We start from the raw sequence: 15,931 nt of genomic DNA, 5'->3' as shown, positions 1-15,931 counted from the left end.
GAATTTGGTAACAAATCAAAAACAACGTGTCAAAAGAGGGTGTCGCTAACGGAGCTCTTACATGCTACATCAAAACGCGTCAGTACAAATCACAGCACTTTTTTTCAATGAATGATTATAAGCACACTGGTCACAAAGTAGGACTCATTCCTCAAAAGCTACCAGTTGATGAGGTGCCAGCCACTTTGTCGTTCGCCGCGGACGTCCGCGACACCCAGCCAAACAAAACGAGACGTCGCGCTGTACCACCGCCGCCACCGTCCAGACAAAGGTATTACTGAACTATGCAGTTGTTTCTCTGCAACAGAGAAACTGCTCAAGCCACCGTCCTTTTATGCGTACCTCTCTTTCAACAAAGCACCTCAGGGGAGAGCGCGAACGCAGTCCCCCACTACCAGAAATTATGCAGTCGAGATTCCCGCATTTGGGGAATTCGCAAGGGTCAGCACAGCCCAAGTGCAATGACTGAGCCTCGCCTTGGGCGACCCACCTTCCTGATCATGGTCTCACCCCTGCCAGGTAAGTATGCTTTGGGAAAGCAGATGTAGAGGGACCCTCTCCCCACTGCAGAACACAGGAAAAGGATAAGGATAAAGAGCAGGGGGCGGGGTAGACCATGACAAGCAGGAAGGAAGGGAGAGTTAGGGGCGGGATTGCAGGGCAATGGACTTGATCAAAGGTAAGGGAAGGGGCTGAAGGAAATTCTGGTCAAAAATCCCTATGTGTAGCACCCTCTACCATCCCCACTGGATATGAATTGATCCACTACCGGCAAGCATCGTTCACCCGATCACGGACCGATACCTACGTGTGGAGAGAGCCTACGTGAATTTTTCACGATTTCTGTATTTAAACAACAAATGGAAACCGGTCTGTTTGCCCAGTGCGATGTCCATTAGTTCCCTGTGGAAAATCACAGTGGGTGCGCAGTGCTTTAGCAGTATTCTACAGTTTTATGTCTTTTCCAGGAAGGCAACGACACCCACTCATGGTGGAAAAACAGTCTGCCCCTCTCTGGCAAAAAAACCTTGATCATTTTTACATCAAACCCTAACCCTAACCCTAGCTTTAAACCTCTGGTCCAAACCCATAACGAAAGGCAATCCAAAACAAGACAAGCACCTCATTTGTGGAATTAAAACACACTCTCCAATTGGCAGTTGCTTGAAGGCTTTTTCCTCTGAGCTAGGTTTAGGGACAGAATTTAGAATTTGGTAACAAATCAAAAACAACGTGTCAAAAGAGGGTGTCGCTAACGGAGCTCTTACATGCTACATCAAAATGCGTCAGTACAAATCACAGCACTTTTTTTCAATGAATGATTATAAGCACACTGGTCACAAAGTAGGACTCATTCCTCAAAAGCTACCAGTTGATGAGGTGCCAGCCACTTTGTCGTTCGCCGCGGACGTCCGCGACACCCAGCCAAACAAAACGAGACGTCGCGCTGTACCACCACCGCCACCGTCCAGACAAAGGTATTACTGAACTATGCAGTTGTTTCTCGGCAACAGAGAAACTGCTCAAGCCACCGTCCTTTTATGCGTACCTCTCTTTCAACAAAGCACCTCAGGGGAGAGCGCGAACGCAGTCCCCCACTACCAGAAATTATGCAGTCGAGATTCCCGCATTTGGGGAATTCGCAAGGGTCAGTACAGCCCAAGTGCAATGACTGAGCCTCGCCTTGGGCAAACCACCTTCCTGATCATGGTCTCACCCCTGCCAGGTAAGTATGCTTTGGGAAAGCAGATGTAGAGGGACCCTCTCCCCACTGCAGAACACAGGAAAAGGATAAGGATAAAGAGCAGGGGGCGGGGTAGACCATGACAAGCAGGAAGGAAGGGAGAGTTAGGGGGCGGGATTGCAGGGCAATGGACTTGATCAAAGGTAAGGGAAGGGGCTGAAGGAAATTCTGGTCAAAAATCCCTATGTGTAGCACCCTCTACCATCCCCACTGGATATGAATTGATCCACTACCGGCAAGCATCGTTCACCCGATCACGGACCGATACCTACGTGTGGAGAGAGCCTACGTGAATTTTTCACGATTTCTGTATTTAAACAACAAATGGAAACCGGTCTGTTTGCCCAGTGCGATGTCCATTAGTTCCCTGTGGAAAATCACAGTGGGTGCGCAGTGCTTTAGCAGTATTCTACAGTTTTATGTCTTTTCCAGGAAGGCAACGACACCCACTCATGGTGGAAAAACAGTCTGCCCCTCTCTGGCAAAAAAACCTTGATCATTTTTACATCAAACCCTAACCCTAACCCTAGCTTTAAACCTCTGGTCCAAACCCATAACGAAAGGCAATCCAAAACAAGACAAGCACCTCATTTGTGGAATTAAAACACACTCTCCAATTGGCAGTTGCTTGAAGGCTTTTTCCTCTGAGCTAGGTTTAGGGACAGAATTTAGAATTTGGTAACAAATCAAAAACAACGTGTCAAAAGAGGGTGTCGCTAACGGAGCTCTTACATGCTACATCAAAATGCGTCAGTACAAATCACAGCACTTTTTTTCAATGAATGATTATAAGCACACTGGTCACAAAGTAGGACTCATTCCTCAAAAGCTACCAGTTGATGAGGTGCCAGCCACTTTGTCGTTCGCCGCGGACGTCCGCGACACCCAGCCAAACAAAACGAGACGTCGCGCTGTACCACCACCGCCACCGTCCAGACAAAGGCATTACTGAACTATGCAGTTGTTTCTCTGCAACAGAGAAACTGCTCAAGCCACCGTCCTTTTATGCGTACCTCTCTTTCAACAAAGCACCTCATGGGAGAGCGCGAACGCAGTCCCCCACTACCAGAAATTATGCAGTCGAGTTTCTCGCGTTTGCGGAATTCGCAAGGGTCAGCACAGCCCAAGTGCAATGTCTGAGCCTCGCCTTGGGCGAACCACCTTCCTGACCGTGGTCTCACCCTTGCCAGGTAAGTATGCTTTGGGAAAGCAGATGTAGAGGGACCCTCTCCCCACTGCAGAACACAGGAAAAGGATAAGGATAAAGAGCAGGGGGTGGGGTAGACCATGACAAGCAGGAAGGAAGGGAGAGTTAGGGGGCGGGATTGCAAGGCAATGGACTTGATCAAAGGTAAGGGAAGGGGCTGAAGGAAATTCTGGTCAAAAATCCCTATGTGTAGCACCCTCTACCATCCCCACTGGATATGAATTGATCCACTACCGGCAAGCATCGTTCACCCGATCACGGACCGATACCTACGTGTGGAGAGAGCCTACGTGAATTTTTCACGATTTCTGTATTTAAACAACAATTGGAAACCGGTCTGTTTGCCCAGTGCGATGTCCATTAGTTCCCTGTGGAAAATCACAGTGGGTGCGCAGTGCTTTAGCAGTATTCTACAGTTTTATGTCTTTTCCAGGAAGGCAACGACACCCACTCATGGTGGAAAAACAGTCTGCCCCTCTCTGGCAAAAAAACCTTGATCATTTTTACATCAAACCCTAACCCTAACCCTAGCTTTAAACCTCTGGTCCAAACCCATAACGAAAGGCAATCCAAAACAAGACAAGCACCTCATTTGTGGAATTAAAACACACTCTCCAATTGGCAGTTGCTTGAAGGCTTTTTCCTCTGAGCTAGGTTTAGGGACAGAATTTAGAATTTGGTAACAAATCAAAAACAACGTGTCAAAAGAGGGTGTCGCTAACGGAGCTCTTACATGCTACATCAAAATGCGTCAGTACAAATCACAGCACTTTTTTTCAATGAATGATTATAAGCACACTGGTCACAAAGTAGGACTCATTCCTCCAAAGCTACCAGTTGATGAGGTGCCAGCCACTTTGTCGTTCGCCGCGGACGTCCGCGACACCCAGCCAAACAAAACGAGACGTCGCGCTGTACCACCGCCGCCACCGTCCAGACAAAGGCATTACTGAACTATGCAGTTGTTTCTCTGCAACAGAGAAACTGCTCAAGCCACCATCCTTTTATGTGTACCTCTCTTTCAACAAAGCACCTCAGGGGAGAGCGCGAACGCAGTCCCCCACTACCAGAAATTATGCAGTCGAGATTCCCGCATTTGGGGAATTCGCAAGGGTCAGCACAGCCCAAGTGCAATGACTGAGCCTCGCCTTGGGCGAACCACCTTCCTGATCATGGTCTCACCCCTGCCAGGTAAGTATGCTTTGGGAAAGCAGATGTAGAGGGACCCTCTCCCCACTGCAGAACACAGGAAAAGGATAAGGATAAAGATCAGGGGGCGGGGTAGACCATGACAAGCAGGAAGGAAGGGAGAGTTAGGGGGCGGGATTGCAGGGCAATGGACTTGATCAAAGGTAAGGGAAGGGGCTGAAGGAAATTCTGGTCAAAAATCCCTATGTGTAGCACCCTCTACCATCCCCACTGGATATGAATTGATCCACTACCGGCAAGCATCGTTCACCCGATCACGGACCGATACCTACGTGTGGAGAGAGCCTACGTGAATTTTTCACGATTTCTGTATTTAAACAACAAATGGAAAGGAAACCGGTCTGTTTGCCCAGTGCGATGTCCATTAGTTCCCTGTTGAAAATCACAGTGGGTGCGCAGTGCTTTAGCAGTATTCTACAGTTTTATGTCTTTTCCAGGAAGGCAACGACACCCACTCATGGTGGAAAAACAGTCTGCCCCTCTCTGGCAAAAAAACCTTGATCATTTTTACATCAAACCCTAACCCTAACCCTAGCTTTAAACCTCTGGTCCAAACCCATAACGAAATGCAATCCAAAACAAGACAAGCACCTCATTTGTGGAATTAAAACACACTCTCCAATTGGCAGTTGCTTGAAGGCTTTTTCCTCTGAGCTAGGTTTAGGGACAGAATTTAGAATTTGGTAACAAATCAAAAACAACGTGTCAAAAGAGGGTGTCGCTAACAGAGCTCTTACATGCTACATCAAAATGTGTCAGTACAAATCACAGCACTTTTTTTCAATGAATGATTATAAGCACACTAGTCACAAAGTAGGACTCATTCCTCCAAAGCTACCAGTTGATGAGGTGCCAGCCACTTTGTCGTTCGCCGCGGACGTCCGCGACACCCAGCCAAACAAAACAAGACGTTGGGCTGTACCACCGCCGCCACCGTCCAGACAAAGGTATTACTGAACTATGCAGTTGTTTCTCTGCAACAGAGAAACTGCTCAAGCCACTGTGCTTTTATGCGTACTTCTCTTTCAACAAGTCAACTCAGGGGAGAGGGCAAACGCAGTCCCCCACTACCAGAAATTATGCAGTCGAGATTCCCGCATTTGGGGAATTCGCAAGGGTCAGCACAGCCCAAGTGCAATGACTGAGCCTCGCCTTGGGCGAACCACCTTCCTGATCATGGTCTCACCCCTGCCAGGTAAGTATGCTTTGTGAAAGCAGATGTAGAGGGACCCTCTCCCCACTGCAGAACACAGGAAAAGGATAAGGATAAAGATCAGGGGGCGGGGTAGACCATGACAAGCAGGAAGGAAGGGAGAGTTAGGGGGCGGGATTGCAGGGCAATGGACTTGATCAAAGGTAAGGGAAGGGGCTGAAGGAAATTCTGGTCAAAAATCCCTATGTGTAGCACCCTCTACCATCCCCACTGGATATGAATTGATCCACTACCGGCAAGCATCGTTCACCCGATCACGGACCGATACCTACGTGTGGAGAGAGCCTACGTGAATTTTTCACGATTTCTGTATTTAAACAACAAATGGAAAGGAAACCGGTCTGTTTGCCCAGTGCGATGTCCATTAGTTCCCTGTTGAAAATCACAGTGGGTGCGCAGTGCTTTAGCAGTATTCTACAGTTTTATGTCTTTTCCAGGAAGGCAACGACACCCACTCATGGTGGAAAAACAGTCTGCCCCTCTCTGGCAAAAAAACCTTGATCATTTTTACATCAAACCCTAACCCTAACCCTAGCTTTAAACCTCTGGTCCAAACCCATAACGAAAGGCAATCCAAAACAAGACAAGCACCTCATTTGTGGAATTAAAACACACTCTCCAATTGGCAGTTGCTTGAAGGCTTTTTCCTCTGAGCTAGGTTTAGGGACAGAATTTAGAATTTGGTAACAAATCAAAAACAACGTGTCAAAAGAGGGTGTCGCTAACGGAGCTCTTACATGCTACATCAAAATGCGTCAGTACAAATCACAGCACTTTTTTTCAATGAATGATTATAAGCACACTGGTCACAAAGTAGGACTCATTCCTCAAAAGCTACCAGTTGATGAGGTGCCAGCCACTTTGTCGTTCGCCGCGGACGTCCGCGACACCCAGCCAAACAAAACGAGACGTCGCGCTGTACCACCGCCGCCACCGTCCAGACAAAGGTATTACTGAACTATGCAGTTGTTTCTCTGCAACAGAGAAACTGCTCAAGCCACCGTCCTTTTATGCGTACCTCTCTTTCAACAAAGCACCTCAGGGGAGAGCGCGAACGCAGTCCCCCACTACCAGAAATTATGCAGTCGAGATTCCCGCATTTGGGGAATTCGCAAGGGTCAGCACAGCCCAAGTGCAATGACTGAGCCTCGCCTTGGGCGAACCACCTTCCTGATCATGGTCTCACCCCTGCCAGGTAAGTATGCTTTGGGAAAGCAGATGTAGAGGGACCCTCTCCCCACTGCAGAACACAGGAAAAGGATAAGGATAAAGATCAGGGGGCGGGGTAGACCATGACAAGCAGGAAGGAAGGGAGAGTTAGGGGGCGGGATTGCAGGGCAACGGACTTGATCAAAGGTAAGGGAAGGGGCTGAAGGAAATTCTGGTCAAAAATCCCTATGTGTAGCACCCTCTACCATCCCCACTGGATATGAATTGATCCACTACCGGCAAGCATCGTTCACCCGATCACGGACCGATACCTACGTGTGGAGAGAGCCTACGTGAATTTTTCACGATTTCTGTATTTAAACAACAAATGGAAACCGGTCTGTTTGCCCAGTGCGATGTCCATTAGTTCCCTGTGGAAAATCACAGTGGGTGCGCAGTGCTTTAGCAGTATTCTACAGTTTTATGTCTTTTCCAGGAAGGCAACGACACCCACTCATGGTGGAAAAACAGTCTGCCCCTCTCTGGCAAAAAAACCTTGATCATTTTTACATCAAACCCTAACCCTAACCCTAGCTTTAAACCTCTGGTCCAAACCCATAACGAAATGCAATCCAAAACAAGACAAGCACCTCATTTGTGGAATTAAAACACACTCTCCAATTGGCAGTTGCTTGAAGGCTTTTTCCTCTGAGCTAGGTTTAGGGACAGAATTTAGAATTTGGTAACAAATCAAAAACAACGTGTCAAAAGAGGGTGTCGCTAACAGAGCTCTTACATGCTACATCAAAATGTGTCAGTACAAATCACAGCACTTTTTTTCAATGAATGATTATAAGCACACTAGTCACAAAGTAGGACTCATTCCTCCAAAGCTACCAGTTGATGAGGTGCCAGCCACTTTGTCGTTCGCCGCGGACGTCCGCGACACCCAGCCAAACAAAACAAGACGTTGGGCTGTACCACCACCGCCACCGTCCAGACAAAGGTATTACTGAACTATGCAGTTGTTTCTCTGCAACAGAGAAACTGCTCAAGCCACTGTGCTTTTATGCGTACTTCTCTTTCAACAAGTCACCTCAGGGGAGAGCGCGAACACAGTCCCCCACTACCAGAAATTATGCAGTCGAGATTCCCGCATTTGGGGAATTCGCAAGGGTCAGCACAGCCCAAGTGCAATGACTGAGCCTCGCCTTGGGCGAACCACCTTCCTGATCATGGTCTCACCCCTGCCAGGTAAGTATGCTTTGGGAAAGCAGATGTAGAGGGACCCTCTCCCCACTGCAGAACACAGGAAAAGGATAAGGATAAAGATCAGGGGGCGGGGTAGACCATGACAAGCAGGAAGGAAGGGAGAGTTAGGGGGCGGGATTGCAGGGCAATGGACTTGATCAAAGGTAAGGGAAGGGGCTGAAGGAAATTCTGGTCAAAAATCCCTATGTGTAGCACCCTCTACCATCCCCACTGGATATGAATTGATCCACTACCGGCAAGCATCGTTCACCCGATCACGGACCGATACCTACGTGTGGAGAGAGCCTACGTGAATTTTTCACGATTTCTGTATTTAAACAACAAATGGAAAGGAAACCGGTCTGTTTGCCCAGTGCGATGTCCATTAGTTCCCTGTTGAAAATCACAGTGGGTGCGCAGTGCTTTAGCAGTATTCTACAGTTTTATGTCTTTTCCAGGAAGGCAACGACACCCACTCATGGTGGAAAAACAGTCTGCCCCTCTCTGGCAAAAAAACCTTGATCATTTTTACATCAAACCCTAACCCTAACCCTAGCTTTAAACCTCTGGTCCAAACCCATAACGAAATGCAATCCAAAACAAGACAAGCACCTCATTTGTGGAATTAAAACACACTCTCCAATTGGCAGTTGCTTGAAGGCTTTTTCCTCTGAGCTAGGTTTAGGGACAGAATTTAGAATTTGGTAACAAATCAAAAACAACGTGTCAAAAGAGGGTGTCGCTAACGGAGCTCTTACATGCTACATCAAAATGCGTCAGTACAAATCACAGCACTTTTTTTCAATGAATGATTATAAGCACACTGGTCACAAAGTAGGACTCATTCCTCAAAAGCTACCAGTTGATGAGGTGCCAGCCACTTTGTCGTTCGCCGCGGACGTCCGCGACACCCAGCCAAACAAAACGAGACGTCGCGCTGTGCCACCGCCGCCACCATCCAGACAAAGGCATTACTGAACTATGCAGTTGTTTCTCTGCAACAGAGAAACTGCTCAAGCCACCGTCCTTTTATGTGTACCTCTCTTTCAACAAAGCACCTCAGGGGAGAGCGCGAACGCAGTCCCCAACTACCAGAAATTATGCAGTCGAGATTCCCGCAATTGGGGAATTCGCAAGGGTCAGCACAGCCCAAGTGCAATGACTGAGCTTTGCCTTGGGCGAACCACCTTCCTGATCGTGGTCTCACCCCTGCCAGGTAAGTATGCTTTGGGAAAGCAGATGTAGAGGGGCCCTCTCCCCACTGCAGAACACAGGAAAAGGATAAGGATAAAGATCAGGGTGCGGGGTAGACCATGACAAGCAGGAAGGAAGGGAGAGTTAGGGGGCGGGATTGCAGGGCAATGGACTTGATCAAAGGTAAGGGAAGGGGCTGAAGGAAATTCTGGTCAAAAATCCCTATGTGTAGCACCCTCTACCATCCCCACTGGATATGAATTGATCCACTACCGGCAAGCATCGTTCACCCGATCACGGACCGATACCTACGTGTGGAGAGAGCCTACGTGAATTTTTCACGATTTCTGTATTTAAACAACAAATGGAAACCGGTCTGTTTGCCCAGTGCGATGTCCATTAGTTCCCTGTGGAAAATCACAGTGGGTGCGCAGTGCTTTAGCAGTATTCTACAGTTTTATGTCTTTTCCAGGAAGGCAACGACACCCACTCATGGTGGAAAAACAGTCTGCCCCTCTCTGGCAAAAAAACCTTGATCATTTTTACATCAAACCCTAACCCTAACCCTAGCTTTAAACCTCTGGTCCAAACCCATAACGAAAGGCAATCCAAAACAAGACAAGCACCTCATTTGTGGAATTAAAACACACTCTCCAATTGGCAGTTGCTTGAAGGCTTTTTCCTCTGAGCTAGGTTTAGGGACAGAATTTAGAATTTGGTAACAAATCAAAAACAACGTGTCAAAAGAGGGTGTCGCTAACAGAGCTCTTACATGCTACATCAAAATGTGTCAGTACAAATCACAGCACTTTTTTTCAATGAATGATTATAAGCACACTAGTCACAAAGTAGGACTCATTCCTCCAAAGCTACCAGTTGATGAGGTGCCAGCCACTTTGTCGTTCGCCGCGGACGTCCGCGACACCCAGCCAAACAAAACAAGACGTTGGGCTGTACCACCGCCGCCACCGTCCAGACAAAGGTATTACTGAACTATGCAGTTGTTTCTCTGCAACAGAGAAACTGCTCAAGCCACTGTGCTTTTATGCGTACTTCTCTTTCAACAAGTCACCTCAGGGGAGAGCGCGAACGCAGTCCCCCACGACCAGAAATTATGCAGTCGAGATTCCCGCATTTGGGGAATTCGCAATGGTCAGCACAGCCCAAGTGCAATGACTGAGCCTCGCCTTGGGCGAACCACCTTCCTGATCATGGTCTCACCCCTGCCAGGTAAGTATGCTTTGGGAAAGCAGATGTAGAGGGACCCTCTCCCCACTGCAGAACACAGGAAAAGGATAAGGATAAAGATCAGGGGGCGGGGTAGACCATGACAAGCAGGAAGGAAGGGAGAGTTAGGGGGCGGGATTGCAGGGCAATGGACTTGATCAAAGGTAAGGGAAGGGGCTGAAGGAAATTCTGGTCAAAAATCCCTATGTGTAGCACCCTCTACCATCCCCACTGGATATGAATTGATCCACTACCGGCAAGCATCGTTCACCCGATCACGGACCGATACCTACGTGTGGAGAGAGCCTACGTGAATTTTTCACGATTTCTGTATTTAAACAACAAATGGAAAGGAAACCGGTCTGTTTGCCCAGTGCGATGTCCATTAGTTCCCTGTTGAAAATCACAGTGGGTGCGCAGTGCTTTAGCAGTATTCTACAGTTTTATGTCTTTTCCAGGAAGGCAACGACACCCACTCATGGTGGAAAAACAGTCTGCCCCTCTCTGGCAAAAAAACCTTGATCATTTTTACATCAAACCCTAACCCTAACCCTAGCTTTAAACCTCTGGTCCAAACCCATAACGAAATGCAATCCAAAACAAGACAAGCACCTCATTTGTGGAATTAAAACACACTCTCCAATTGGCAGTTGCTTGAAGGCTTTTTCCTCTGAGCTAGGTTTAGGGACAGAATTTAGAATTTGGTAACAAATCAAAAACAACGTGTCAAAAGAGGGTGTCGCTAACTGAGCTCTTACATGCTACATCAAAATGTGTCAGTACAAATCACAGCACTTTTTTTCAATGAATGATTATAAGCACACTAGTCACAAAGTAGGACTCATTCCTCCAAAGCTACCAGTTGATGAGGTGCCAGCCACTTTGTCGTTCGCAGCGGACGTCCGCGACACCCAGCCAAACAAAACATGACGTTGGGCTGTACCACCGCCGCCACCGTCCAGACAAAGGTATTACTGAACTATGCAGTTGTTTCTCTGCAACAGAGAAACTGCTCAAGCCACTGTGCTTTTATGCGTACTTCTCTTTCAACAAGTCACCTCAGGGGAGAGCGCGAACGCAGTCCCCCACGACCAGAAATTATGCAGTCGAGATTCCCGCATTTGGGGAATTCGCAAGGGTCAGCACAGCCCAAGTGCAATGACTGAGCCTCGCCTTGGGCGAACCACCTTCCTGATCATGGTCTCACCCCTGCCAGGTAAGTATGCTTTGGGAAAGCAGATGTAGAGGGACCCTCTCCCCACTGCAGAACACAGGAAAAGGATAAGGATAAAGATCAGGGGGCGGGGTAGACCATGACAAGCAGGAAGGAAGGGAGAGTTAGGGGGCGGGATTGCAGGGCAATGGACTTGATCAAAGGTAAGGGAAGGGGCTGAAGGAAATTCTGGTCAAAAATCCCTATGTGTAGCACCCTCTACCATCCCCACTGGATATGAATTGATCCACTACCGGCAAGCATCGTTCACCCGATCACGGACCGATACCTACGTGTGGAGAGAGCCTACGTGAATTTTTCACGATTTCTGTATTTAAACAACAAATGGAAACCGGTTTGTTTGCCCAGTGCGATGTCCATTAGTTCCCTGTGGAAAATCACAGTGGGTGCGCAGTGCTTTAGCAGTATTCTACAGTTTTATGTCTTTTCCAGGAAGGCAACGACACCCACTCATGGTGGAAAAACAGTCTGCCCCTCTCTGGCAAAAAAACCTTGATCATTTTTACATCAAACCCTAACCCTAACCCTAGCTTTAAACCTCTGGTCCAAACCCATAACGAAAGGCAATCCAAAACAAGACAAGCACCTCATTTGTGGAATTAAAACACACTCTCCAATTGGCAGTTGCTTGAAGGCTTTTTCCTCTGAGCTAGGTTTAGGGACAGAATTTAGAATTTGGTAACAAATCAAAAACAACGTGTCAAAAGAGGGTGTCGCTAACGGAGCTCTTACATGCTACATCAAAATGCGTCAGTACAAATCACAGCACTTTTTTTCAATGAATGATTATAAGCACACTGGTCACAAAGTAGGACTCATTCCTCAAAAGCTACCAGTTGATGAGGTGCCAGCCACTTTGTCGTTCGCCGCGGACATCCGCGACACCCAGCCAAACAAAACGAGACGTCGCGCTGTACCACCGCCGCCACCGTCCAGACAAAGGCATTACTGAACTATGCAGTTGTTTCTCTGCAACAGAGAAACTGCTCAAGCCACCGTCCTTTTATGCATACCTCTCTTTCAACAAAGCACCTCAGGGGAGAGCGCGAACGCAGTCCCCCACTACCAGAAATTATGCTGTCGAGATTCCCGCATTTGGGGAATTCGCAAGGGTCAGCACAACCCAAGTGCAATGACTGAGCCTCGCCTTGGGCGATCCACCTTCCTGATCATGGTCTCACCCCTGCCAGGTAAGTATGCTTTGGGAAAGCAGATGTAGAGGGACCCTCTCCCCACTGCAGAACACAGGAAAAGGATAAGGATAAAGAGCAGGGGGCGGGGTAGACCATGACAAGCAGGAAGGAAGGGAGAGTTAGGGGGCGGGATTGCAGGGCAATGGACTTGATCAAAGGTAAGGGAAGGGGCTGAAGGAAATTCTGGTCAAAAATCCCTATGTGTAGCACCCTCTACCATCCCCACTGGATATGAATTGATCCACTACCGGCAAGCATCGTTCACCCGATCACGGACCGATACCTACGTGTGGAGAGAGCCTACGTGAATTTTTCACGATTTCTGTATTTAAACAACAAATGGAAACCGGTCTGTTTGCCCAGTGCGATGTCCATTAGTTCCCTGTGGAAAATCACAGTGGGTGCGCAGTGCTTTAGCAGTATTCTACAGTTTTATGTCTTTTCCAGGAAGGCAACGACACCCACTCATGGTGGAAAAACAGTCTGCCCCTCTCTGGCAAAAAAACCTTGATCATTTTTACATCAAACCCTAACCCTAACCCTAGCTTTAAACCTCTGGTCCAAACCCATAACGAAAGGCAATCCAAAACAAGACAAGCACCTCATTTGTGGAATTAAAACACACTCTCCAATTGGCAGTTGCTTGAAGGCTTTTTCCTCTGAGCTAGGTTTAGGGACAGAATTTAGAATTTGGTAACAAATCAAAAACAACGTGTCAAAAGAGGGTGTCGCTAACGGAGCTCTTACATGCTACATCAAAATGCGTCAGTACAAATCACAGCACTTTTTTTCAATGAATGATTATAAGCACACTGGTCACAAAGTAGGACTCATTCCTCAAAAGCTACCAGTTGATGAGGTGCCAGCCACTTTGTCGTTCGCCACGGACGTCCGCGACACCCAGCCAAACAAAACGAGACGTCGCGCTGTACCACCGCCGCCACCGTCCAGACAAAGGTATTACTGAACTATGCAGTTGTTTCTCTGCAACAGAGAAACTGCTCAAGCCACCGTCCTTTTATGCGTACCTCTCTTTCAACAAAGCACCTCAGGGGAGAGCGCGAACGCAGTCCCCCACTACCAGAAATTATGCAGTCGAGATTCCCGCATTTGGGGAATTCGCAAGGGTCAGCACAGCCCAAGCGCAATGACTGAGCCTCGCCTTGGGCGAACCACCTTCCTGATCGTGGTCTCACCCCTGCCAGGTAAGTATGCTTTGGGAAAGCAGATGTAGAGGGACCCTCTCCCCACTGCAGAACACAGGAAAAGGATAAGGATAAAGATCAGGGGGCGGGGTAGACCATGACAAGCAGGAAGGAAGGGAGAGTTAGGGGGCGGGATTGCAGGGCAATGGACTTGATCAAAGGTAAGGGAAGGGGCTGAAGGAAATTCTGGTCAAAAATCCCTGTGTAGCACCCTCTACCATCCCCACTGGATATGAATTGATCCACTACCGGCAAGCATCGTTCACCCGATCACGGACCGATACCTACGTGTGGAGAGAGCCTACGTGAATTTTTCACGATTTCTGTATTTAAACAACAAATGGAAACTGGTCTGTTTGCCTAGTGCGATGTCCATTAGTTCCCTGTTGAAAATCACAGTGGGTGCGCAGTGCTTTAGCAGTATTCTACAGTTTTATGTCTTTTCCAGGAAGGCAACGACACCCACTCATGGTGAAAAAACAGTCTGCCCCTCTCTGGCAAAAAAACCTTGATCATTTTTACATCAAACCCTAACCCTAACCCTAGCTTTAAACCTCTGGTCCAAACCCATAACGAAAGGCAATCCAAAACAAGACAAGCACCTCATTTGTGGAATTAAAACACACTCTCCAATTGGCAGTTGCTTGAAGGCTTTTTCCTCTGAGCTAGGTTTAGGGACAGAATTTAGAATTTGGTAACAAATCAAAAACAACGTGTCAAAAGAGGGTGTCGCTAACGGAGCTCTTACATGCTACATCAAAATGCGTCAGTACAAATCACAGCACTTTTTTTCAATGAATGATTATAAGCACACTGGTCACAAAGTAGGACTCATTCCTCAAAAGCTACCAGTTGATGAGGTGCCAGCCACTTTGTCGTTCGCCACGGACGTCCGCGACACCCAGCCAAACAAAACGAGACGTCGCGCTGTACCACCGCCGCCACCGTCCAGACAAAGGTATTACTGAACTATGCAGTTGTTTCTCTGCAACAGAGAAACTGCTCAAGCCACCGTCCTTTTATGCGTACCTCTCTTTCAACAAAGCACCTCAGGGGAGAGCGCGAACGAAGTCCCCCACTATCAGAAATTATGCAGTCGAGATTCCCGCATTTGGGGAATTCGCAAGGGTCAGCACAGCCCAAGTGCAATGACTGAGCCTCACCTTGGGAGAACCACCTTCCGGATCATGGTCTCACCCCTGCCAGGTAAGTATGCTTTGGGAAAGCAGATGTAGAGGGACCCTCTCCCCACTGCAGAACACAGGAAAAGGATAAGGATAAAGATCAGGGGGCGAGGTAGACCATGACAAGCAGGAAGGAAGGGAGAGTTAGGGGGCGGGATTGCAGGGCAATGGACTTGATCAAAGGTAAGGGAAGGGGCTGAAGGAAATTCTGGTCAAAAATCCCTATGTGTAGCACACTCTACCATCCCCACTGGATATGAATTGATCCACTACCGGCAAGCATCGTTCACCCGATCACGGACCGATACCTACGTGTGGAGAGAGCCTACGTGAATTTTTCACGATTTCTGTATTTAAACAACAAATGGAAACCGGTCTGTTTGCCCAGTGCGATGTCCATTAGTTCCCTGTGGAAAATCACAGTGGGTGCGCAGTGCTTTAGCAGTATTCTACAGTTTTATGTCTTTTCTAGGAAGGCAACGACACCCACTCATGGTGGAAAAACAGTCTGCCACCCTCTCTGGCAAAAAAACCTTGATCATTTTTACATCAAACCCTAACCCTAACCCTAGCTTTAAACCTCTGGTCCAAACCCATAACGAAAGGCAATCCAAAACAAGACAAGCACCTCATTTGTGGAATTAAAACACACTCTCCAATTGGCAGTTGCTTGAAGGCTTTTTCCTCTGAGCTAGGTTTAGGGACAGAATTTAGAATTTGGTAACAAATCAAAAACAACGTGTCAAAAGAGGGTGTCGCTAACGGAGCTCTTACATGCTACATCAAAATGCGTCAGTACAAATCACAGCACTTTTTTTCAATGAATGATTATAAGCACACTGGTCACAAAGTAGGACTCATTCCTCAAAAGCTACCAGTTGATGAGGTGCCAGCCACTTTGTCGTTCGCCGCGGACGTCCG

The 15,931-nt window shown here is 47.8% G+C and overlaps 13 non-coding genes across 13 annotated transcripts; all 13 read right to left on the bottom strand.

The window, feature by feature from the left end:
- Nucleotides 1-363: 363 nt before the first annotated feature.
- Nucleotides 364-527, bottom strand: LOC145656282 (U1 spliceosomal RNA). The gene has a single exon (XR_014121954.1). It is a non-coding gene; the product is annotated as a U1 spliceosomal RNA (small nuclear RNA).
- Nucleotides 528-1,570: 1,043 nt separating this feature from the next.
- LOC145656294 (U1 spliceosomal RNA) lies at nt 1,571-1,734 on the bottom strand. Its single transcript, XR_014121966.1, has one exon. It is a non-coding gene; the product is annotated as a U1 spliceosomal RNA (small nuclear RNA).
- Nucleotides 1,735-2,778: 1,044 nt separating this feature from the next.
- On the bottom strand, nt 2,779-2,942 carry LOC145656452 (U1 spliceosomal RNA). The gene has a single exon (XR_014122124.1). It is a non-coding gene; the product is annotated as a U1 spliceosomal RNA (small nuclear RNA).
- A 1,044-nt stretch (nt 2,943-3,986) lies between these two features.
- LOC145656229 (U1 spliceosomal RNA) lies at nt 3,987-4,150 on the bottom strand. The gene has a single exon (XR_014121896.1). It is a non-coding gene; the product is annotated as a U1 spliceosomal RNA (small nuclear RNA).
- A 1,049-nt stretch (nt 4,151-5,199) lies between these two features.
- Nucleotides 5,200-5,363, bottom strand: LOC145656351 (U1 spliceosomal RNA). The gene has a single exon (XR_014122023.1). It is a non-coding gene; the product is annotated as a U1 spliceosomal RNA (small nuclear RNA).
- A 1,049-nt stretch (nt 5,364-6,412) lies between these two features.
- LOC145656481 (U1 spliceosomal RNA) lies at nt 6,413-6,576 on the bottom strand. The gene has a single exon (XR_014122153.1). It is a non-coding gene; the product is annotated as a U1 spliceosomal RNA (small nuclear RNA).
- A 1,044-nt stretch (nt 6,577-7,620) lies between these two features.
- Nucleotides 7,621-7,784, bottom strand: LOC145656254 (U1 spliceosomal RNA). Its single transcript, XR_014121922.1, has one exon. It is a non-coding gene; the product is annotated as a U1 spliceosomal RNA (small nuclear RNA).
- A 1,049-nt stretch (nt 7,785-8,833) lies between these two features.
- Nucleotides 8,834-8,997, bottom strand: LOC145656335 (U1 spliceosomal RNA). The gene has a single exon (XR_014122007.1). It is a non-coding gene; the product is annotated as a U1 spliceosomal RNA (small nuclear RNA).
- A 1,044-nt stretch (nt 8,998-10,041) lies between these two features.
- Nucleotides 10,042-10,205, bottom strand: LOC145656361 (U1 spliceosomal RNA). Its single transcript, XR_014122033.1, has one exon. It is a non-coding gene; the product is annotated as a U1 spliceosomal RNA (small nuclear RNA).
- A 1,049-nt stretch (nt 10,206-11,254) lies between these two features.
- LOC145656249 (U1 spliceosomal RNA) lies at nt 11,255-11,418 on the bottom strand. The gene has a single exon (XR_014121917.1). It is a non-coding gene; the product is annotated as a U1 spliceosomal RNA (small nuclear RNA).
- Nucleotides 11,419-12,462: 1,044 nt separating this feature from the next.
- On the bottom strand, nt 12,463-12,626 carry LOC145656376 (U1 spliceosomal RNA). Its single transcript, XR_014122048.1, has one exon. It is a non-coding gene; the product is annotated as a U1 spliceosomal RNA (small nuclear RNA).
- A 1,044-nt stretch (nt 12,627-13,670) lies between these two features.
- LOC145656262 (U1 spliceosomal RNA) lies at nt 13,671-13,834 on the bottom strand. Its single transcript, XR_014121930.1, has one exon. It is a non-coding gene; the product is annotated as a U1 spliceosomal RNA (small nuclear RNA).
- A 1,042-nt stretch (nt 13,835-14,876) lies between these two features.
- On the bottom strand, nt 14,877-15,040 carry LOC145656399 (U1 spliceosomal RNA). Its single transcript, XR_014122071.1, has one exon. It is a non-coding gene; the product is annotated as a U1 spliceosomal RNA (small nuclear RNA).
- Between the last annotated feature and the right edge of the window lie 891 nt (nt 15,041-15,931).

The sequence above is a fragment of the Electrophorus electricus genome, unplaced genomic scaffold, assembly GCF_041902795.1.
Source record: "Electrophorus electricus isolate QZ-2024a unplaced genomic scaffold, ASM4190279v1 Scaffold66, whole genome shotgun sequence".
Taxonomy (NCBI): domain Eukaryota; kingdom Metazoa; phylum Chordata; class Actinopteri; order Gymnotiformes; family Gymnotidae; genus Electrophorus; species Electrophorus electricus.
This window is presented reverse-complemented; position numbering and strand designations above follow the sequence as displayed.